Source organism: Octopus bimaculoides, chromosome 7, assembly GCF_001194135.2.
Source record: "Octopus bimaculoides isolate UCB-OBI-ISO-001 chromosome 7, ASM119413v2, whole genome shotgun sequence".
NCBI lineage: Eukaryota > Metazoa > Mollusca > Cephalopoda > Octopoda > Octopodidae > Octopus > Octopus bimaculoides.
Window position 1 is genome coordinate 15,946,338 of NC_068987.1, and position 21,800 is coordinate 15,968,137.

The following is a 21,800-nucleotide window of genomic DNA, read 5'->3' on the forward strand; positions in this document are numbered from 1 at the left end:
CCTGTGCTTGTGCCACGTAAAAGGCACTACTCACCTCACCTGTGCTTGTGCCACGTAAAAGGCACTACTCACCTCACCTGTGCTTGTGCCACGTAAAAGGCACTACTCACCTCACCTGTGCTTGTGCCACGTAAAAGGCACTAAGTCCACTCTGCTGAGTGGTTAGTGTTAGGAAGGGCATCCAGCTATAAAAATCCTGCCAAAGCAGTCACAGAAGTCTGGTGCAGGCTTTGGCCAGGCTGGCTCTTGTGGGATTGTCCCACCCATGCTACCATGGAAGATGGACGTTAAACGATGATGATGATGATGATGATGATGATATCCACACACCTACTCTTTCTCTCATGCAAACACGTACATTGTAGTACTAAATTCTTTTCAGTGTATTACCCCTCCCCCACACACGCACACTAGTCATCTGACGATAGGTCACAGCTTGATGCATAATGATACTATAAATTCTGAGAGTTATGTACTTAAATTATTATTTCAAAATTTACATTCCATGTACTGTCTTAGGTGTCATGGCAAATGATAGATATCCATTTCTATCAATGTAAGACCATTTACAAGTCATTTTGAATGCATATTGGGTACTTGTGCGGCAGTAAAATACCAGTACATTCCCATTCACATTAAATACATGCTAATTTTGCCATTATTCTGTAGTGCTTCTGGACTATCGTTGAAGAAGAAAATGTTTTGCACCTTTTCTGATTCTTTTATACTTACACTATGTTGAGTTTGAATTTTCCAACCTCTTAATTCTTTATAAGTACATACATAATGTATTTGTGAATGTGTGTGCGCGTGCTCATGTATATATATATATATATATATATATATATATATATATATATATATATATATATATATATATATATATATCAAACTGTTTTGATCTATACATGTAATTCCCAATAAATTGGTTGAGTGCCCTTCTTTCATTTGCCAACTCACTTGTGTATATATATATATATGAGTATATGCATATATATACGTACATATATGTACATACCTACATCTACATGTATATATAGATGCATATCTGGGTACAGGACGTTGCAAAAAAACGTGGACAAAATGATAAACGGAGTACAGAAAACACACAGGCCACATAGAGAACATTTCCTTCATCAGCTGCCACCATTCTAAAACTAAGCGTTTCGAAGAGTTAGGGTGGGGCACATTGTTAGAATGGCTCTTCCCACAGACCACAAATTAAATTTAAATTAAATTTGTAACGTGGAGGAATGTAGTGGCAGACAGAAAACAAGACAGGAACACGAAACAGTGAAAATAAACAAAAAAGGCTATACGGCCAGATGACTGTTGTACTTCATTCTTTCTTTGTATTGACCATATCATAATGCCTTGCTGTTGTACTCAAAGTCTGTTTGGTTATTTTGTTGGAGGATAATGGCACTTATCCTTTTGTTGATGCTTATTGATACATTCTTAATGATATTTGGTGAGTGATTAAAATGAATGTGGATGTACAGGTTTACTTTGAGCTTGACATCCAAAAAGTGAAGTTTATAGTTGTAAGGTTTGCATTTGCCATTACAGTTATGCTGAATTTCTTAATATTTATAACAGCTCACACTATTCAAAGACATCAGTTTGTCTTACCCAACAGACATAAACCAACACCATAAACCTACTAGATCATATAATTTGTCCCCTTCAAAGTTCTCCATATTAGTATCAAAACTACCGATCAGATTGGAGGGATCTTCTTGTATGCATAACAATCTGCAAGTTGCTTTGTGTAATATTAATGTATCTTTTAGCCAAATTGATTGCTTTTTCAAAGGTTCCCCACTTATTGAAGAATAATAATCAACAATGTCAAATTGGATAAATTCATATTTGTTATCCATGTGTCCATCCATCATATTGTTCATTATAGACTGCAATTCAGTTTCTTTTGCAAAACAACTTCTGACTTAACCAAACATTACTTATTGATCCAAATTTCGGGTTACCTGTAGTTAATTTATTCATTTTCATTTCAAAATCAGATTTTTTTTAAAGAGCTGAGTATTTGTTTGAGGAGCAAGTTTGTGTCTGCCAAAGAAGAAAAAGCTGCTTCTTTTTTTTTTTAATAAAGTTTAATTAAATTGTCCAGTGCTCAAAGGAGGATGGTATCAATTCCTGCTAGTTATGTATGTTTAACAGATTAGTCATGTTCAGTGCTAACTCGTGTATTATACAATTACCAACTTGCTGTGATATTTGGTTTGAGTGGTTTACAACACGTATCATTAGTTTAAAAAAAAAAAAAACTTTTAGTTGGTTAAGGAAGCAACAATAATTACCTACTGTGAAATATGAGCCATGTTGAATCATTCATAAAAGCAATGGGGGAAAATCATCTTTGTTATTGGCTTTTTATATATTTTTCATGAGAGCGCTCACTGTCTCTAGTATTATTTGCATTCGCTGAGTGTTTTCTGTTGTTATTTATTTATAGGACAATCTTTAACGAACAGACATGATCAAAGGAATTCCTGCTGTGACCACAAAAGTTTTGGGTATCAGGGATTATCCAAAAAAAAAAATAATAAAATAAAGAGGAGCAAAGGTCCTTTCCAAGCCAGAGGCTCATAAGGATAGTTTTCTGGATTCTGTGGCTTATATACTTCCCTGCTGGATGAGTTGCCAGCTCATTGCAGGCTTATTCAGTTTTGCTAGCTGGGTGGACTGGAGCAACATGAAATGAAGTATTTTGCTCAAGAGCACAACGTATCACCAGTCTAGGAATTGAAACCATAATCTTAGAATAATAACTCCTGCATCTCCACACATCAGGTACTACACTATTGTTCAATATGTTTCTTTTTCATTGAGATGGTACTGTGTGATTTGAGGGAGATTTGGTTACTATTTCTAGCGGGCCATGAAATTGCATAGAGCTCACTTGTTGGTTTATATATTTTTTTATGTTAAACTGTGAGGAAATGCATTGCTGTTTCACTTAGTCTCTTCATCAATGTGAAAACAATTTCAAGCCAGGAAATTGGTGGTGACTCTTTTATCTACTACTTTATAGTAGGCTCTCTCTTAATTTTCTGTTAGTCTGTCACTACTTTTGACTATTATGTAGTTTATTTATGTTTTTGAAGATGTAAGCAATATAAATAAACATCCGTTTTTTGATGATTGTTTTAATTAGAAACATCAAAAGTCTGAATTAAAGAATCTTCATTAATCAACCAAATATTTCCAGACACACCTGTTTGTAAGTTGTAATTCTCATAGTTTTCATCAATTGTTGGCATCTCACTAAGTACTTTAATCTTCCAGTTTTGATAGAATATATTAGTGTTTTTTTGTTTTTTTTTGGCCTCCTGATTTACACAGGAAAATCATTGTCATAGACAAGAATATTAACCATTAGAGAGACAGAAAAAAAAAAAACTAAAAAAACCGAGAGAGAAAAATTATTGTGAGAAAAAGTGCTTTTACTTGAAAATCATTTTTGATGAGGCTTTCTGTGTATTGCATCTAAGTTGGAACTTGTTGCTTTTACTTCATTCAAAACATGACAGCTTCTTTTTTCTTTATTAGAGGTTTCAAATCATAGGTTGTGAACAACAGATTGCTTTCTCTCAGTTTCTCCATTTCTGATTGGTTGTCATACAATGAAAGTGAAGTACAGTACAGTATTGTGTGCAATTACTAATGACATTCAGTATGAAAGTGTCAGAAAACTAGTCGAAAGAGTAAATCATCTTGAATTATTGTCAGTTAAATTTCTGCATTATACTCCAAGCTCAACTTGTGTGTTAAATTTTTTTTGTTTTTGCTTTTAATGTGTACACACTAACCAAAAATGATCTAGTAGTGTTGAGTTAATTTTTTGAACTGCTTCCCACGCCCTCACCTTTCAGTCCAGAAAATACATGTAAAAATGAGTAGAGTTATTTGTCAAATACAATTATATATATGTATATCATCATCATTTAACGTCCGCTTTCCATGCTGGCATGGGTTGGTCAGGACAACCCATGCCAACATGGAAAATATGTGTATGTATACTATACTAACCATAGACTATGTTTTTTCTATTGCAAGGCAAACGTACTAGTGTTTAATATCAAAGAAATCAGTTTAGCACTGCTATAAATTCTGCTGTTCTTTTATTCCTTTAATTGTTTCAGTCACTTGGGTGTGGCCATGCTATGGCACCACCATAAAGGGTTTAGTCAATCATAGCACTTCATTTTAGAGCAGCTTCTAACTATCTATTCAGCAGTAGTTTTATTTTATTCTATTATATATATATATTTTTTTGTTTTTGTGTGCATAGAGATTGGCAAGAAATTTAGGTAGTACATAGATTTCTTTTATGGCTGAATATCTTTTCCATTATTGGTTTATTATATTGAGCTATTGGTTTGGCAAGAAAGTAATTTCGGTTTTTTAGTGTGAAATAAAAGTCATTTTTTTTTTAATACAAAGAATGAACTTCAATCAATTATATATTTTCTATTTTGTTCGCCGACATTCTGCCATCTTTCTGGCAACTTCATGATTCCACGCTCATAGAACTTCTGGTCCTTATCAGCCAAAAACTGAAGCAAGTGCGATTTCAAGTCATCATCATTTTTGAAAGATTTACCATTCAAAGAATTTTGCAAACTTCGAAATAAATGGTAATCTGTTGGTGTAGGGTCAGGGCTATATGGTGGATGTGACATCACTTCCCAACCAAGCTCCGATAATTTTTCATGAGTTAGCAAATACATGTGTGGTGTAGTGTAGTCATGGTGGAATACAATCCTTTATGATTTGCCAATTCTGGCTGCTTTTCTTTGATTGCTTTCTCCAGTTTCCTTAGTTGTTGACAGTAAACATCTGAATTGATCATTTGGTTCCCTGGAAGCAGCTCAAAATACACAACATCTTTGTAATGTCACGAAATTGACGTGTGTTCTGTTAAGCAACCAACACCATAAACTTCATATATCTCTTTGTGAGCCTCAACAACTTTCTTGGCTTTATGGAAATTAAAAGGTAAAATATGGCGAAAATGTTCATTTTTGCACTCCATGTTAAAATTGACACTGAACTAACAGCTGTAAACAAAATTACGTGTAATTTGCTTGTAAAGTAAGCTAAAAGTAACGGCTATCAAATGTCAAAAGGAAAAAAAATCATAACATTGACAATAGTCATTAAAAAAAATCGTAACTCTATTTGCAATAAACGAAATTACTTTCTTGCCAACCCAATTGTATATATACAAATTACTGTTTAGTAAAATTTAATATTTGAACACAAACCTATCAGTTACTATTCATCACCTTTTGACACCTATTTCTAAGTTAAGAAAATTGAAGCAAGGCAAACAAAGTGCATTGTTGAAATAAAATGACTACTGAGATATGAAATGAAGGCTGCTTGGAGGTACAACAGTACCTGAACTAGGGTTTTGAAAATTGTCTTTTGACGGGTCACAATACTGGATACAAAGTGATGATACCATAGTCGGTACCTCGTTGGTTTAGTCAGCCTGTGACTGTTACCGACAACTATATTTATTGTGTGGATACCATTTCTAAGTCTTAATTATATAATTTATTCAAGCGCATCTCAACTGCAAAAAGCAATGCAGATGTTTATAATTACTAAATGGAAAAATAGATATTAATTTGAAATTGTGGTTGATAAACAGATAGATATTGTATATGGAAATTACTTATAAAACATTAATTTTTGTTGGATCATGCCCAATACTATTTTATTTCAAGTTTGTGTGCATACATACAATTTTATTATTTTGTATATTTCATCCCCACCACATTCCACCAAACACTGCAGTTTAATTTCCAATTCCTTCTATCCCATGCCACTGCTAAGCACTGCAGTTTTATTTCCAATTTATTATGTTAGTATATAGTATTGATATTAAAATTATCATTAACAAGAATTTTTCATAGGTAGTTTTGTAAATTTAGTGAATCTACTCTTTTGTGTCACATCCACTTCTGCCAAATGGTTTAGGTGCAGAATGCTAAATGAACCATTGTCTGCCTTAGTTCTAATTATCATTATGAATATTTCATAATATAAACTATTTTCCATGGAGAAGCAATGTGTTTTTGAATAGTATCGTTAGAGAACTAGACTCTTAACAAGTGAAAAACGTTTGATAATTGTTTGCGTTGTTGAATTATTGGCAATTTTCTGAGTAAAAAGAAAAAGTAAATATTTATATGAATTGTTGCAAGATACTGCAAAGTTGATTGTTAAAGCAAATATATTGGACCAATCCATTTTCCAACGAGGGTGTTGCCATTTCTCATACACATTCTGAATATTTGTTTCTTTCCATTTTCTCTTGCTGTCTCTGAACTTTTATGTATTGCTGCAAGCATCATTGACAAGTTGGCACTAGTTTTATTCTGAAATTACTTTGTCATTATAGATTTTGTCATGTATACTAATATTGTTGTTTTTTATTATGTTGTTTTGCCCCAAGTCTGTCTGCCTTGATCAAGCACTCCTATGATTAAAGGCATTCTAACTGTAATCATTGTGTTTGTTTGCTTGTGTGTGCACACACGCGCAGTATACTCAAAACCAATGTGTCGGTTTTTAAGATGGTAGGGTGTGATTTGAAGGAGATTTGATTGGTATTTGTTGCAGTTACAGCAACCATATAGATGCTCCAACAAAGGAGTACTTTTGTAGATTAACTAACATTGTAGTTTATTTATTAACACTTATTGTAGAAAGTAGTTTTATATACCAGGCTGTATTCTGTTGAGGAGTGTCATGTTTGAAACTATTTTTTGTTGAGATATGTCAAATTTATTGAGGCAACATAATTTGCAGAAAATGCAAGTTCTAATTTTTGGGTAGATATTTAACATCATTACTGAAATAGCCATGAAATTTAATTCACTGTGAAAGGGTTATATATATATATATATATATTAACGTGTGTATTAATGTTTATTTTTATGTTCAGTTATAGTAATAACAATTTTACTGATAGGTTACTTTATACTTTTGTAGAGTACAAATTTATTATTTCTAAACAAGAATATTATTGACAATGACTTTGAGCTTTGGTCAGCTAAGCCATTGTAGGACTGTGATGGATTGAAGTTAATCTTGGTTTTATATAGTCTTCGTTGAGTTAAAATCTTCCTTGGGTAAATGGGTTTGAGCGGAGTGGTAATTAGTTTGTTGGGTGGGTTGTGGTAGAGAAGTGATTTGGAGAAGTTTTATTTCCAATAAAACTAGAAATAGCTAAAACTACTGGCACATGCTAGATCTACCTACATCCATTTTGTGAACCACTAAAAAACAATCCCATGGTCTGAAGAGGACACACCTAAGCATACACACCTGCTCACAAAGTTCTACATGCATGAATAAATTCTAAACAATAACACAACTCCGAATTTAATCAATAAAAACTTCTCTAAAACACCCATCTACCACAACACACCCTACAACCTAAATACCACTCCACTGTAACCCACACACCCAAAGAAGATTTTAACTCAATAGAGACTATTTAAAGCCAAGGTTAACCTCAAAGCATCACAGTCCAACAATAGCTTAGCTGGCTGAAACTTTACAGACACTGTTAATAATATTCTTGTTTATATATGCGTGTAAAAGGCCAAGTAGAAATCTTGTTGAGCACCTTTGATTCTGTGCATCGTCAGCTCACCTAGTCATTTATAATGTTTCAAACCCAGGAATGCTCTCATGTTACATGCCTAGCTGGGGAAAAGCAATAGATAACCAGAAAACATTACTCAGAAAATGGTCAACTTTTGATCTACATTATAGATCTTTAAAGTTTAACCACCCTGCTTTCTTTCATTTGTTTATTATATGGTGTTTTCCCATGCTTCTATAGATTGGATGTATATGTTATTTGAGGCATTGTATTTTCATCTGGATTATTCTTACTGATCACTTATTTCACTTGGTTTTGAAGGTGTGAAGTGCCCAAATTTGTTGACTGGAAGAACTGATAACACTGCTCTCTGAACTTTCTTTCAAGCAATTGCAGCTGTAACAAACACAGGTACGCACATGCAAGTTCTTGTGTGCTTGTGTATGTGCACACACATACATACACATAATCAGGAACATCTGATTACTGCAAGAAGTGTGTGCCACAAAAATATAGTAATATTCCAGTGTATAAATATATGTAAAATGTTCTATCCCACTGCATGGCACCTTGGGCTATAGCCTCTTGCACTATAGCCTCAAGCCAATTAAAGATTTGTGGGTGGATTTGGTAAATGGTAACTAAAAGAAGTGAAGGGGAATTATGTCATTGTCATGCAAATGGTGTCCTTTATATCCAGTCTTCCATGAAAATATGTTTGGCCAAGAAGAAGTAATTACATTACTTGGAAACTAGCAAGGATTGGTGACAGGAAGGGCATCCAGCCTTAGAAAATCTGCCTCAACAAATTCTGTGTGATCCATGCAGGCATGGGAAAGTGAACATTATAAAGATATAAAATAATAGCTTCTGAAAGTCCTTGTAAATACAGAAAAGAAATACGTGAATTGGATGCAATTTTATATTTTATGAGTTTATTGACTTATATCAGCGTAATAATTGTTTTGCTTTATAATATTGGAAAAGGGATGTTTGTTTCGATTTTTCCTCTTTGTGCATTTCCCCGTGGCAGCAGAGTGCATTGTTAACTTGTGTTCTTTCTACATCATTCTATATTCAGATTGGCTCCCATTTCATGTTTTCCCTTTCTCCTTCTTGTTTAACACCATCACCTCACTCACTCTGCTTGTCTTCTTTCACTCTCTTCTCTTTCTCTCTCTTCCCCTAGTTCATCTTCTGCAGTCAGCCTCTTTCCATTTCACCCTTGTTAGTTATGGTGCCCTGAACGAATGAAAACATTGTAGATCAGTAAGAGATCTCTTTTGTCTTGCAGGGTGTTGCTACTTTGACAAAATGCACCCAGTGCACCCTCTAAAGTGGTACATAAATGAGCAGAAGCATTTAAGGGCTGACAGACCCTTTAGTTTTGTCTTGTCAAGGAAATGACTCCTTCTCTAGTGTTGATGTCAATACATTCTGTAAAGCGATCAATTTTAGGAAGGTCATCCAGCTGCAGAAACCATGTTAAAATGTTTGAGAGAACATTAATTTCGAGTACGAACTGACTAAAACCATGACAGCATGGAAAGTGGACACACAAAAATTGTCTGTGTGTGTACACATGCATGCACACACACAATTGTATTTGATACTTACATAATAAATGCTTTGAGAGACATAACCATTGCCACAATAGAAAAATATATGTTTAGTGTATCCAGTTACTTGTATACTTTTGTACCACTGTCATGTGACTATCCAACAATTTGGACAGTGTTCTTAAGTGGACTAATCACAGTAGTTGCTCTCTCTCTCTCTCTCTCTCTCTCTCTCACTCACACACACACACACACACACACACACACACACACACATTTACATTGCTAAAATATAATTACCTTAATGTACCATATACATATTATGTGCAGTACAAGCTTTATGGAAAACCTAAACTAGGAAATTACTAAAATTTAGAGGGTAAAAATTACAAGTACCATACCAATGTACTAATAATTGTAAGTGGCTTTTACATTTTTTATTACCACTGATATTTATAACCTTGTCAGTCATGTTCAACTAGCAAATTTATGATAGACACTTCTCTTGAGTACAAAAGATGGCTTCTGCTTAATATCCATGTTGATTGAATGTACATCAGTGAGATATGATACATATATTTTGTTTGTTGGGTGGCATGTTGGTAACTGAATAACCTAGTTATAAGGCTTTGAGATGTTTTTCAACCTGTAGACTCTTGAAATATATTTTATAGAGAACATAAATATGGTAATGTTATTTTAAAATCTGCTTTGAAAGTTTGGGTAATGAAATAAACAAAAACAAAAGAAACTAACATTTAGGTAAAAAAAAATATTCTGAAATTTAAACAAGTAATTATATATATATATTCATTAGAACAGAAGAATATTGTCTGGATTTGGATCCATTTGACTGGTAGAATAGTTGAAGCAGCAAGCTGGCAGAATCGTTAGCACGCTGGGCGAAATGCTTAGCGGTATTTCCTTTGCTGCTACGTTCTGAGTTCAAATTCCGCCGAGGTCGACTTAGCCTTTCATCCTTTCGGGGTCGATAAATTAAGTACCAGTTACGCACTGGGGTCGATAAATTAAGTACCAGCTACGCACTGGGGTCGATATAATCGACTTAATACCTTTGTCTGTCCTTGTTTGTCCCCTCTATGTTTAGCCTCTTGTGGGCAATAAAGAAATAAGAATAGTTGATATGGTTTGCATTAGAAATAGGATAGAGCCTTAGAAACATTCATTAGGGATATTTTATTTAATTTGTATTAAGAGAAATTAACTAACAAATAGTTAATTTCTTACATAATGCTTAGAAATTGTCACATGTTCTTTAGGCCTACTGAAATGTATTAATTGCTATCTTAAGATTATTGAACACAAAATATACTTTTGTGTAGGATAGTGTGAGTTTTCTGCGTTTCTTTTTTTTTTTAATGATGAGCCCCAGAATATGTTCTTTGCCATGACAAAGAAAAAAAAATTAAACAAAGGTGGGGAGGGGGCAGTTGACCATGGTAAATTTTTATTTCAGATTTGTTGAGATATTGCAGTTGACGCTGTAATGTTTCATCTGAGTTTAGCTGCCTGCATTAATTTTAATTCTACAAAATATAAATCAAATATAACATGCACATTACCTATGTGTATGCATGTGTTTGTGTATGTGAATACATGTGTGTGCACATGCATGTATGTGTGTGTGATCATCTCTCACACACATGCAGAACAAGGAAAATTTTATATTACTAAGATAAGGTATATAAAACCGACCAGAGCTTCTTTTATGTACATCTGATTAAACTAGTGATTTTATATTTTCTGCAGACAGAAAAAAAAAAGAAGAAAAAAAAATTCTTTATATCTACAGTTAAAAAAGAAATAATTTATGTCTAGCATATATATGTGTATATAAATATTTTTTGTTTATAAATATTACCAATTGTAGTCTTCTGGTTCCTTAAAGTATTGATGACCTATAGCTTCAAGATTAAAAAAAAAAGAGAAAGAAAGAAAGAAAGAAAAGATAAAAGAAAACGATCTGTTTTGTATTTTTGTGTGGAGTAGGAGGTTGGAAAAACAGGTATAGCAGAAATACTAAATAGCTGTTGCGCAATACAGTTGAATTGTCACTGTGACCTGATACTGAGCAAGCTGTAGGATTTCCTGCTATTCAACTGAAATAGATATTTTTTTCCCCCCCTCTTTTTCTTCTTATTTGTTTTGTCTTGTAGTGGATAGACAGATAATATCAAATGAAATACAGTGCTGTTGGAATAATAGGCTGCTGTGTTTCTTCATTTTAGATTTTGTGGAAAATAATAACATAGGTTTTTGTTGTTATTGCTTTTTATTGTCTCCTGCATTGGAGAAACAATATTTTCTTTATGGAGTTGATTTAAAAGAAAAATTGTCTTATTGTCAAAGACTTTATTGGTTTATTATGAGTATATTGTTTAAAAGCAGAAGAGTAGATGACTATGAATAAGTGCATGCACACATTTGAAACGCTCATAATAGCACTGAACTTTTCTCTTTAATTTTTATTATTTACCATATATATATATATATATATATATATATATATATTAGTGTGTGTATGTATATGTATGTCATTTACTTTTTTTATTTTGAGGTTTAATATATAATATTTTAAAAATTGTTCAAGTGATCTTTTATTGATATTTTCATGTGTGTATGTCTCAAGTATTATTTGGAGGAAGCTCACAATATGTTGTTGCTGTTTCACTTCCCAGTTGTAGTTATTTCATTCCATTCGCTTTGCTGATGTTCGAGAGAAAGGCATGAGTTCTGTCATGCATTTTTATTTGCTTTCTCTTACATATCCTGTGTTTGTCAGAAATCATTGTTTCCTTGTGTGTTGTTATTGTCATTACAAACCAATAAGTTTGTTAAATAGGGAGGAAATATTACATATGTGACTGTTTCAAATTCAGTCCCTCCCCCCAATCTTTTCAGAAAGATCTATTCTTGAACAAAATTATATTCCTTTGTTGTGATGTAGCTGATTCTCATGGAAATTTTTACTGATTGGTCTCTCAAATTTTGCATCTAATTAGATAGCATCAGTCTTCACAATATTAAAAACTAGATACACTCCTTTGAAAATGTTACTTGCATGTAAGATCATGAATGTATGCATAAGTATGCGCGCGCGCACACACACACACACACACACACACACACACACACACACACACGTGCATGCATGCTCCCCCTCCTCTCTCAATTTTGGTTATGTCTTTTATGTTCACAAAAAAATAGGAAGGTACTATATTCATAAAGTTAAATTTTGGCCAAACATGCCATTTAGACATTAGGGAAATGGTGTTTATAACTGTATTTTTGAAAATTATATTTCCATTACACATAGAAATTTATACATAGGTTTCTGCTACCCCGCCACACACAGTCTCTCTCTCTCTCTCTATCTATCTATCTGTCTATCTATCTACCTATCTCTCATTACTAATATTTATGATCAGATGTTGAGACACATTGGAGCATATCCCAGTTTTTTAAGTGCTGTTGGAAGCCAGTCTATCACAGGTTTGCTCTTGGGAGGATTTGAGTTTATCCCTTTGATCACATACCTGTTATACAGTTTTTCTTTTCTGTTTGTTGTGTTACGTAACACATCTACTTTTGGAAATTATCAGTTAAGGTTATTCGCCACAGATTGTACTATCTACAACTGCTCAATTCTTTAGACAGCACCCATTACAACTTTCACATATACTTATTAATCGGTATAATTAATTGTAAAGGCTGTTCTTTATTTTTTATTTTTATAAAATGAAGGTACTTTGTTTAGTTGACTTTTGTACCTTTAAATGCATAATTTCAGTGTTACAATCATGATAAATTTTATCTGATAAACTGATTAGAATTTCACAGTTGCAGTTGTTTGACGGATGACTTGATCTGGGACTGTGTGTTGTAGTTGAAACAGTTTCATCATGGAAGAACTATTTTAACCATTCAAGAATTGTTATTTTCTCATATTTGATTAGGCTGTTATTATGTAACATGCTTCACGATTTTAGTGTATATACCTTATTAGTATTTCCTCCTATGTTCTACATACTCTGGGAATGCATGAAAACCCTTTTTGGGGCTACTTTATTTGAATTCTTACTATTGAGTAACTAATTTCATGTTATTACATAACTGACTTCACAATTTGGGTATTCATAACTTATTGGGAATTCCTAAAAACAAGATCCTGTGTAAGACAGTTCTGTATTCTCTGTAAATGCACAAAAAACATTTTAAGGGCTACATACTTTGTATTGTTGTTATTGGATTAGCGAAACAATTATGAGAATGGACCCAAGGGATAAGCTCCGCTTTCCCAGGAGTCACCGGGTATGTCAGCTAGTTTCTTAATAGTACAGTCTATGATGAAGTTTTATTGCACTCATATGCAACATGAACACTGACAAAATTCTATTGTTAGTTATCTTTCTGTCTGTCTAGTTAGTGATCGGGACACAGAAGCACGCAGAAACTTTTTTACATTTCATATTAGATTGTGTAATTAGGACATGAAAAAAGCTTTTTAATGAATGTAATAGCTTTTGTGTGTTGTCAAATGGCTAAAATGACTTTCCATGATGTAATTGTTAATTTATTGCTTGAGAAGGTCTGGGTTTGTTATCAGAGTTGGTGTTGTTAAAAAAATTTTCTATAGTCGTATTTAAATGAGAGTAGATTAATCTACTTACTTCAACCTAGCTATCTACAAAATAAAAAAAAGAGAGAGAGGAAAACATTAATGGTAGACTATGACAACAAAAATAAAATACTTGACCTAATAATTTCTGATGTAGTTTGTAAAACATTTTTACTTGATGCTAATATAGAAAGTGGCAGGACTGATTTAAATAATACAATGTCGATAGTACTAAAAGTACAAGAGTGCTAACTAGCACAGTGGATAGGATTTGAGGTAGTTTGAAGCTCTCTGATGACTACAAAGAGTTTCTCTTTGTTCAGAAAAGAAGACTGCATAAGAGATTGAGGTTTATCTGTGCAATATGCGTGGTGAGGCCTTAGGATGTAGAAAATTAGGGATGAATGGGTTTAGCATGGTCTGTTTGATATCTCATTTTAAACTTTGAAGGAAGTTGATGTTGGAGAATGCCCAGTCCTTACAAATGGTAAGATTATGATCCATGGAGATAATCCAGTAATCTATGTAAAAATTGACATGGCATTGATGAAATGTTTTAACTTTAGATTATTGGAAATAACAGTGTAAGTGAAAATTATAGAATGCATTTAAGAAGATTGTCTAAATTTAGCAATTTGACAAATTGAAGTAAATAGCATTTATTTCATAATGAAGTTGGAACATTGAGAAAAAATTAATACATGGCATTATGCTTGGAGAGCTGCCTTTGTTCATCAGCCTGTTTTTGACTTTCATTGCCAAGGTTCTGTCTTTTGGTTCCATTATCTTGACTACTATTCTTACCTGACCTTAACTCCTATTGCTGCAGGTTATAACTGTCTAAGTGGAAGCACATGACAAGTTCTCATTGATTCTGATTGTTATGTCAAGTACTTGGTTACCAGACACTTGCCAAATGAGATTTTCTTCCAAGTATGGTTCCAGTTGTTTGCCCTGCCTGGCATTATTTATTATTATGATGTCTTTTTTTTCTTCTTTTGTTATAGTTTTATTACTTTTTATATTAACTTTGTTTTTATTAACCGTTGATGATACACCACCATTCAGTTTTATTATTGTGATCCTATGGAACAGACATTTTAGCAATGGGGGAGGAGCAGGGTTAATGTTCAGTATTGTTCCAATAATGGCCATTGACTAAGCAATATTCTGCAATTCCTTTTTGTGGATTAACTGAATTAACTTTTTGCAGATGTAACAACATCTATTCAAGCATACTTAGCTCTCTTGGTTTTGTAGTTTTATTATTACCATGAATTTAAGGCAGCAAGCTGGCAGAATCGTTAGCATGCCAGACAAAATACTTAGTGGCATTTCATCTGTTTTTGCATTCTGAGATCAAATTCTGCCAAGGTTGACTTTGATTTTCGTCCTTTTGGGTTGATGAAATTAAAGCCAGTTAAGCACTGGGGTTGATGTAATTGACTAACCCCTCACTCAAAATTTCAGACCTTGTGCCAAAAACAGAAAGGATTGTAACCATAAATTTAATAGCTTTTTGGTTGTTTTGCATTATTTTAACTCCAGATTAGATCTATGGTTGAGAGCATTCACTTCTTGTGTGTGTGTGTGTGTGTGTGTGTGTGTGTGTGTGTGTGTGTGTGTGTGTGTGATCCACACAGCTACATTGTTAGTACCATTCTCTTTTTTTTTTTAGCATGGTTTGAGGAAGAACTGACTGCTATTTCTAGCAGGTTGAGCATTCACATGGGGCTCCCTTGGCTTATATACCAAGTTTTTCTTTTTATAGTTGAGTTATTTTTTTTTTGTAAATCTAATAATTTATCATTTTTGCAGCTAAGTAAGCATGTGTAGTTCTCTATTAGCTTGCACAAAGCTGTGCTTATGTTCGGTCAGATAGATAAAAGCCAGGAGAGTATTGGAATATTGTTTGGGAATCCCACTCAACACATTCAAGAACTGCACAACGTGATGAGTACTTCAGCTGTTTAACCGTACTAAGACTTTGTCTTATTTAGTTGTTGTGCATAAATTAATTGGTATTTTTATTTATTAAGGCGGCAAACTGCAGAAGTGTTGCTATGCCAGACAAAATGCTTAGCATTTCTTCCAACTCTTTGTTCTGAGTTCAGACGTCACCAAGGTAAAACTTTGTCTTGTTACGATCAATAAAACAGAGTAACAGTCAAATTTGATGAAATCGACAAACACCCTCCCCTAAAATTTGCTGGCCTTGTTCCAAAATTTGAGAGAATTATTATTGCTATGTCCTGAGTTCAAATTCTGCTTAGGTTGACTTTGCCTTTCATCCTTTTAAGGGTCAATAAATTAAGTACCAGTGAAACACTGGGGTCGATGTAATTGACTAGCACCCTCCCCCAAAATTTCAGGACCTTATGCCTTCAGTAGAAAGGGTTATTATTATTATTTCATTCAGTGTTAAATTATAGCTGTATAATTTATATACTCATTTACTCTTCCATTGGTTTCAGTTACTAGACTGCAGCCATCTTGGGGTTTCACTTTCAAAGGTCTTAGTTGATCATATTGGCCCCGGTACTTGATTTCAGTCTGGTATTTATTTTAACAACTTTTATTTACCAAAATGTTTGGTTACTGTTTATCACAAAGGAACGCAGCCTCCGTAAACTAAAATGCTGACACAGACATAGAGAGACATATATACAAACGCATACGTACATACTGCCAGATTTCACTCTCAAGGTTTTTATTTTGTTATTTCTTATTTTACCATGCCAGGATGGATTGGATATTTCTGAAAATAGACATTCCCATACATTTTGGGACAGATCAATCAATAGATTATTAGTCAGTGTATTGAGGCTTTGGAATAATAGTAGCTTAAACTAATTGATTTTTGCCCAATATGGTATGAAGCCTTGAGTTAGATTAAAGTACCTTTGCTAATACAATAACTTACGAAAGTAAATCTAGTGAAAATTTTTATTCAGTGAATACAGACATAGTGATACTCTATATTATTTTGTTGCATTGCAGATCTGCAGGGAATGTGATTGGAAGTGTGTGTGTGTGTGTGTCTATGTGTGGTCTGTTTGTGATGTATGTGTGTTTATGCATACATGTTTTTGCAATAACCTTTGCAAAGCAAAAATGATCAAATGGTCACTTCTATCTCTCCCTTCTGCTGTTGGAGTAAAACCTTAAAATATAGTTATATAGTATGTTACTAAATTGCTATTTTCTATTTAGACTTGCTTCCTATTCTTCAAACAAAATATATGCTATGACCAAATTTAACTCTAGGGATTAAAAAAAAAAACATGCTAGATTGTTGTGAAACAGTAATTTTATTGAAATTTGTTTTTATTGCTATAGTAGTCTGTTATGGAATGTAAAATACACACAAGTGTTTATATGATTGCGAGGAAAATAATATATTATTTTGCTTTGTGTATTTGGTTTGCAAAATTCTTGATGTGAACTCATGTGTTGAAACATATTTTTTTTGCATCTCAGGAGGGTCATTCTATCAACAAACACACTCACACACACACAGGTTCTGTTTTGCTTCTTTATTTTATTTGTCGTTTTGTTAACCATTTAACCAATTAACTAATTGATTGTTTGATTAATCATTCAGTCACTCAACCACCTAAGTTTGTCCAAGTCGTTTTGTTACCATTCGTAACTGCATCACTGACATTGTGAATAGTGATGAAAGGACTCTAACAAATATAGCTGATTGATTGACCAAACAAATGATTAATCAAGCTATTGAGTAGTTAATAGGTTAAATGGTTAACCAATTGACAAATAAAAATAAAGAAATGAAATAGAACCTGTGTGTGTGTGTGTGTGCTTATTATTGGCAAAATGACCCCACCCTCTCAATACAACAAAATATATTAAATTTGTGGTTAATGATGAAGATGGTAGCAAAAATTAGGATTCAACCTATGACAGTATAGAATTTGGAAATCAAATAATGATGATGATGATTCTCAGCTTTGGCATAAAGTCACTAATTTTGAGGTGGGATGCAGGTGGTTAAATTGACTTGATCTCTTGACTGGTATTTTATTGACCCTCACAGAAGGATGAAAACAAAGCTCATCCAGCATGATTTGAACTCTTTACATAAGGGGATATATAATCAAATAACTCCAGTAAACTTTTCCATAATTCTGATCAATTCTGCCACTCATAACTTCTACAAAGGAATCAGTGAAGGTAGTCAATTTTTTTTTTCTGTCACATTATATTACCGATATTTAGTTGATCAATCCCAAGGGCATGATAATTTCTTACATAATTACACACAGTCCTCAAGGAATGTTTTTTTTTCTTTTTTTTTTTTTACCTTTCTTTTAACAATGACAATCTTAACCCTTTTGTTACCATATTTCTGTTGACATATCCTGCTTCTGTTTTAATTACTTTCGAAAACAACGAAAATTTTGTGAGATAACTGTCATATAAGATCGAACAGGAAACTGGTATTTGAAACATAAATTAACATGAGATTGAATTTTGACAAACTGTTTTTAGATCACTTTCAAATTGGAAATTTGTACCACAGAACCAGGGGTGGTCCCAGGTGGGTTGTTATCAAACGAGTTAAGTCAGATACAATCTTACACACACACACACACACACCCCTGTCTGTTGGCATCCTTGGTTGATTTTCTCTTTTAGTAGTGTTCCAACTCCATTCTAGTTTATAATATTGTTCATATGACGATATTACAGCACATGTATTGAATGTCAGCATATCTTCATTGTGTTGTATGTAGTTCCCCGAATGAAAAGTTTTATTTGGCAACTTGTAAAATTTCTAATAATAGTAATAATAGTAGTAGTAATTTTTTAACCACTTTTCTAAATATATTAAAAATAAAACCTATTATGTAATTACAGATTTTTTCTCGAAATATTCTTCTTGAATCAAATTCTTATTATAGTTTTTTCTTTCTTTGCACTACTGTAGTGTTGTTGATAATGCAATACTTAGTGCTCGAAATCACTGGAGAATAGGGTCCGAGTCTGAGTGATTCCTTCCAGTTTCTGGATCATTTGGTAAGCTACTTAACTCTCTCAAGCTTTTCATACCTTTTGCATAAAGTTGATAACCCCCACCCTTCCCTTGTTCCACTGAGAAATGTTACATCATTGGTTGTTTTTTTTTTTTAAAAAGAAAAGAAAATGCTAATATTCTTCTGTAGGAATTAATTTTCTGTAATCTTTTGACTCTTTTATTGGAGCATCACTTCAAGGCTTTTGTCTTCATAGAATGAAGCAAGTGAGAATCCACTAGAGTTCTTTGAATTTTCTTTTCTCTTGATGCATGGGCAGATTTAAGACCAAAGTAACAGACCATGTCGGTTTTACAGTAACCCCACCCCAAATACCCCTAACAGTGATGTGATATTCCTCTGAGGCATCAATGATTTTATCGTGTAGCCGGCATTGATCATTCATCATCATTTTCATCATTTAGTGTCCACTTTTCCATGCTTGCCTGGGTCAGACGGAATTTGTTAAAACAAATTTTCTGTGGCCGATGCCCACTCTATCACCAATCCATACCTTGTTTTCCCATATCTAAATATGTTTTTCCTTGAAGACTGGAAACAAACAACCTCACTTGTGTGATAATGATGATGATGATGCCCGTTTACAACCATCACGTAATGTCAAGACAAGAGGTACACACACTTATACATACATGTGATGAGCTTTTTCAGTTTCCATCTACCAAATACACTTACAAGGCTTTGGTTGGCCTGGGGGCTATAGTAGAAGATACTTACCCAAGGTGCCATGCAGTGGGACAGAATCCAGGATTGCATGGTTGGGAAGGAAGCTTCTTAACCACACAGCCACTCTCTGCTGAGTATGTTGCTTTAAGGATTTAGAATTATCTTTTATACTTGTTTCAGTCATTGGACTGTGGCCATGCTGGGGCACCTCTTTAAAAAGTGAAATTGAACAGATCAACCCCAGTATTTATTTTGTAAGCCTTATACTTGTTTTATTGGTCTCACTGTTGAACTGTTAGGTTATGGAAACATAAACCAACACCGATTGTCAAGCAGTGGTGGTGGGGAAAACACAGCACAAAGACACACACCCACACACGACCAGCATTTAAAAATTTCCATCTACCAAATCCACTCACAAGGCTTTGGTTAGTTTGAGGCTATAATAGAAGAAACTTACCCAAAATGCTACATAATGGGCCTGAACTCAGAACCATATAAGGCCTTTTTTAAAAAAAAAAAAAAAAATTTTTTTAGTTGCTTTATATTAAAATAAGTTAATAAAGTGATTGGAAAGCAAGATTTGGGTGTATTCTTTGGCAAGTTTGGTAAATACATTATATCGCTAGCTTATATTTCCATGATTTTCGTTTGATCAAAGAAACCTGCTAGAAATTCAATTCTGAGTTTTTGTCTGAATTGTGTGATCTGAAGAAATTGAAGTAATTTAGTTACCCAAAATAGAAAGTATATGCAGGTATGGTTTTGTGGTTAAGAAGTTTGTCACCCAAACACATGGTTTTAGGTTCAGTTCCACTCCCTGGCACCTTGGGCAAGTGTCTTCTATTATAGCCCTGGGCCAACCAAAATGTGAGTGGATTTGATAGACAAACTGATAGAAGCCTCTGTGTGTGTGTGTGTGTGTGTGTGTTTCAACATCATGAGATAGTTACAAATGAGTTCTCTATTGTAGAAGCATTGTCATTAATTTTCTGTCTTCTCTGAAATCATGTCTTGCCATGGTGGAAATATTACCTTGTTTGGAAACAGGAAGGCCATCTGGTCACTGAAAAATCTGCCTCAATAAACTCCATCCAACCCATACAAGCTTGGAAAAGTGGTCATTAAAACAATGATGATGCAAATGTACCAAAGAACAACTCCGTGGGAGGTAAAAGAAAAAGAACTGAAGAAATACTGTATTATTTTTCATTCCTTATACATACTGTATTCAATAGTAAATTCTTATATGCAATAGTCAAATTCTGGTGATACACTACCAACTGCATAATAATTGAGACTCATATTATTTGGTTCCACAGTAATCAGTATTGCTCTGTGCACATGCATGTGATAATTACCGGTCAGATCAGAGAAGTTTTCTTCAGGCCATGACTTGGTTCTTCATCTTTGCAGCATCAGCAACAACAACACACACACACAATCTTTCTATCCCCCACCCCTATATCTCTCTCATAAATTTTATTGAAATGTAATTATTGAATATTGTTGGTCATATGATTTAAAGGTTATTGTTTCAAATGCATCCTTGTCTCTGCTTTGGTAAAGGTATGCATTAACTCGACTCACTCAGCGATCTTGTAGTTTGTTTGTACATCCAGTCTGTTCCTTTTTCATATTTTCCTTTCAGACTGATTTCTTTTATTTTGTTTAGTTTGGTTTCACACTAAATCATTAAAATAAAAGTACATCAAATTCCCCTACTCCATTTACAGGTTTGAAATAGTGTAACGGCTAAATAGGTATGTTTTCTTTTTAAATAACCCAAATATACTAGATTACCTATCAGAATACTAAGGAAATAATTTTTCCAAGGGTTTTTATGTTTGGAACTAAAATTTGTTCCTTGAAAGCAGCTGTGAATTCTTCAAACTTTAATTAGTCGATTATGTTTTTTTTCTTCTTTTTCTTCCCCACACCAATTCTAAAATCTATTTCATGGATTGTAATGTTTGTTCACATCTGTGTGTCATTCTGGAAAAAAAAAAAAAAAAAAAAAAAAAAAGTCTAACTCTGGGCAAATATATTTCTTTCTTTTTTTTTTTTTAAAGTTTTTAAAAAAATGTGTTTTTAGGGTTACAATTGCCAGAAATTAATCACATGGATTGTAGTTGGAACAGAGGGCAGCTCCTTAAATTTCATTTCCAATAATGAATTTGTTTTTAAGCCAATAAGTTCCATTTGTATGTTACTCTGCATTTTCATGATTT

The 21,800-nt window shown here is 33.5% G+C and overlaps 1 protein-coding gene across 4 annotated transcripts in view; it reads left to right on the top strand.

The window, feature by feature from the left end:
• LOC106873380 (serine-rich adhesin for platelets) overlaps positions 1 to 21,800 on the top strand; it is a 178,690-nt gene that overhangs the window by 39,243 nt on the left and 117,647 nt on the right. Inside the window, exon 3 of one of the 4 annotated variants that reach the window (XM_052969284.1) lies at positions 18,798 to 18,886. The exons of 2 other annotated variants lie outside the window; for them this stretch is intronic. The gene's annotated coding sequence lies outside the window, so the exon portion shown is untranslated. Of the gene's footprint in view, positions 1 to 9,472; positions 9,625 to 18,797; positions 18,887 to 21,800 lie in introns of those variants that run through there. One more of the 4 variants, XM_052969285.1, reaches the window with a different exon arrangement.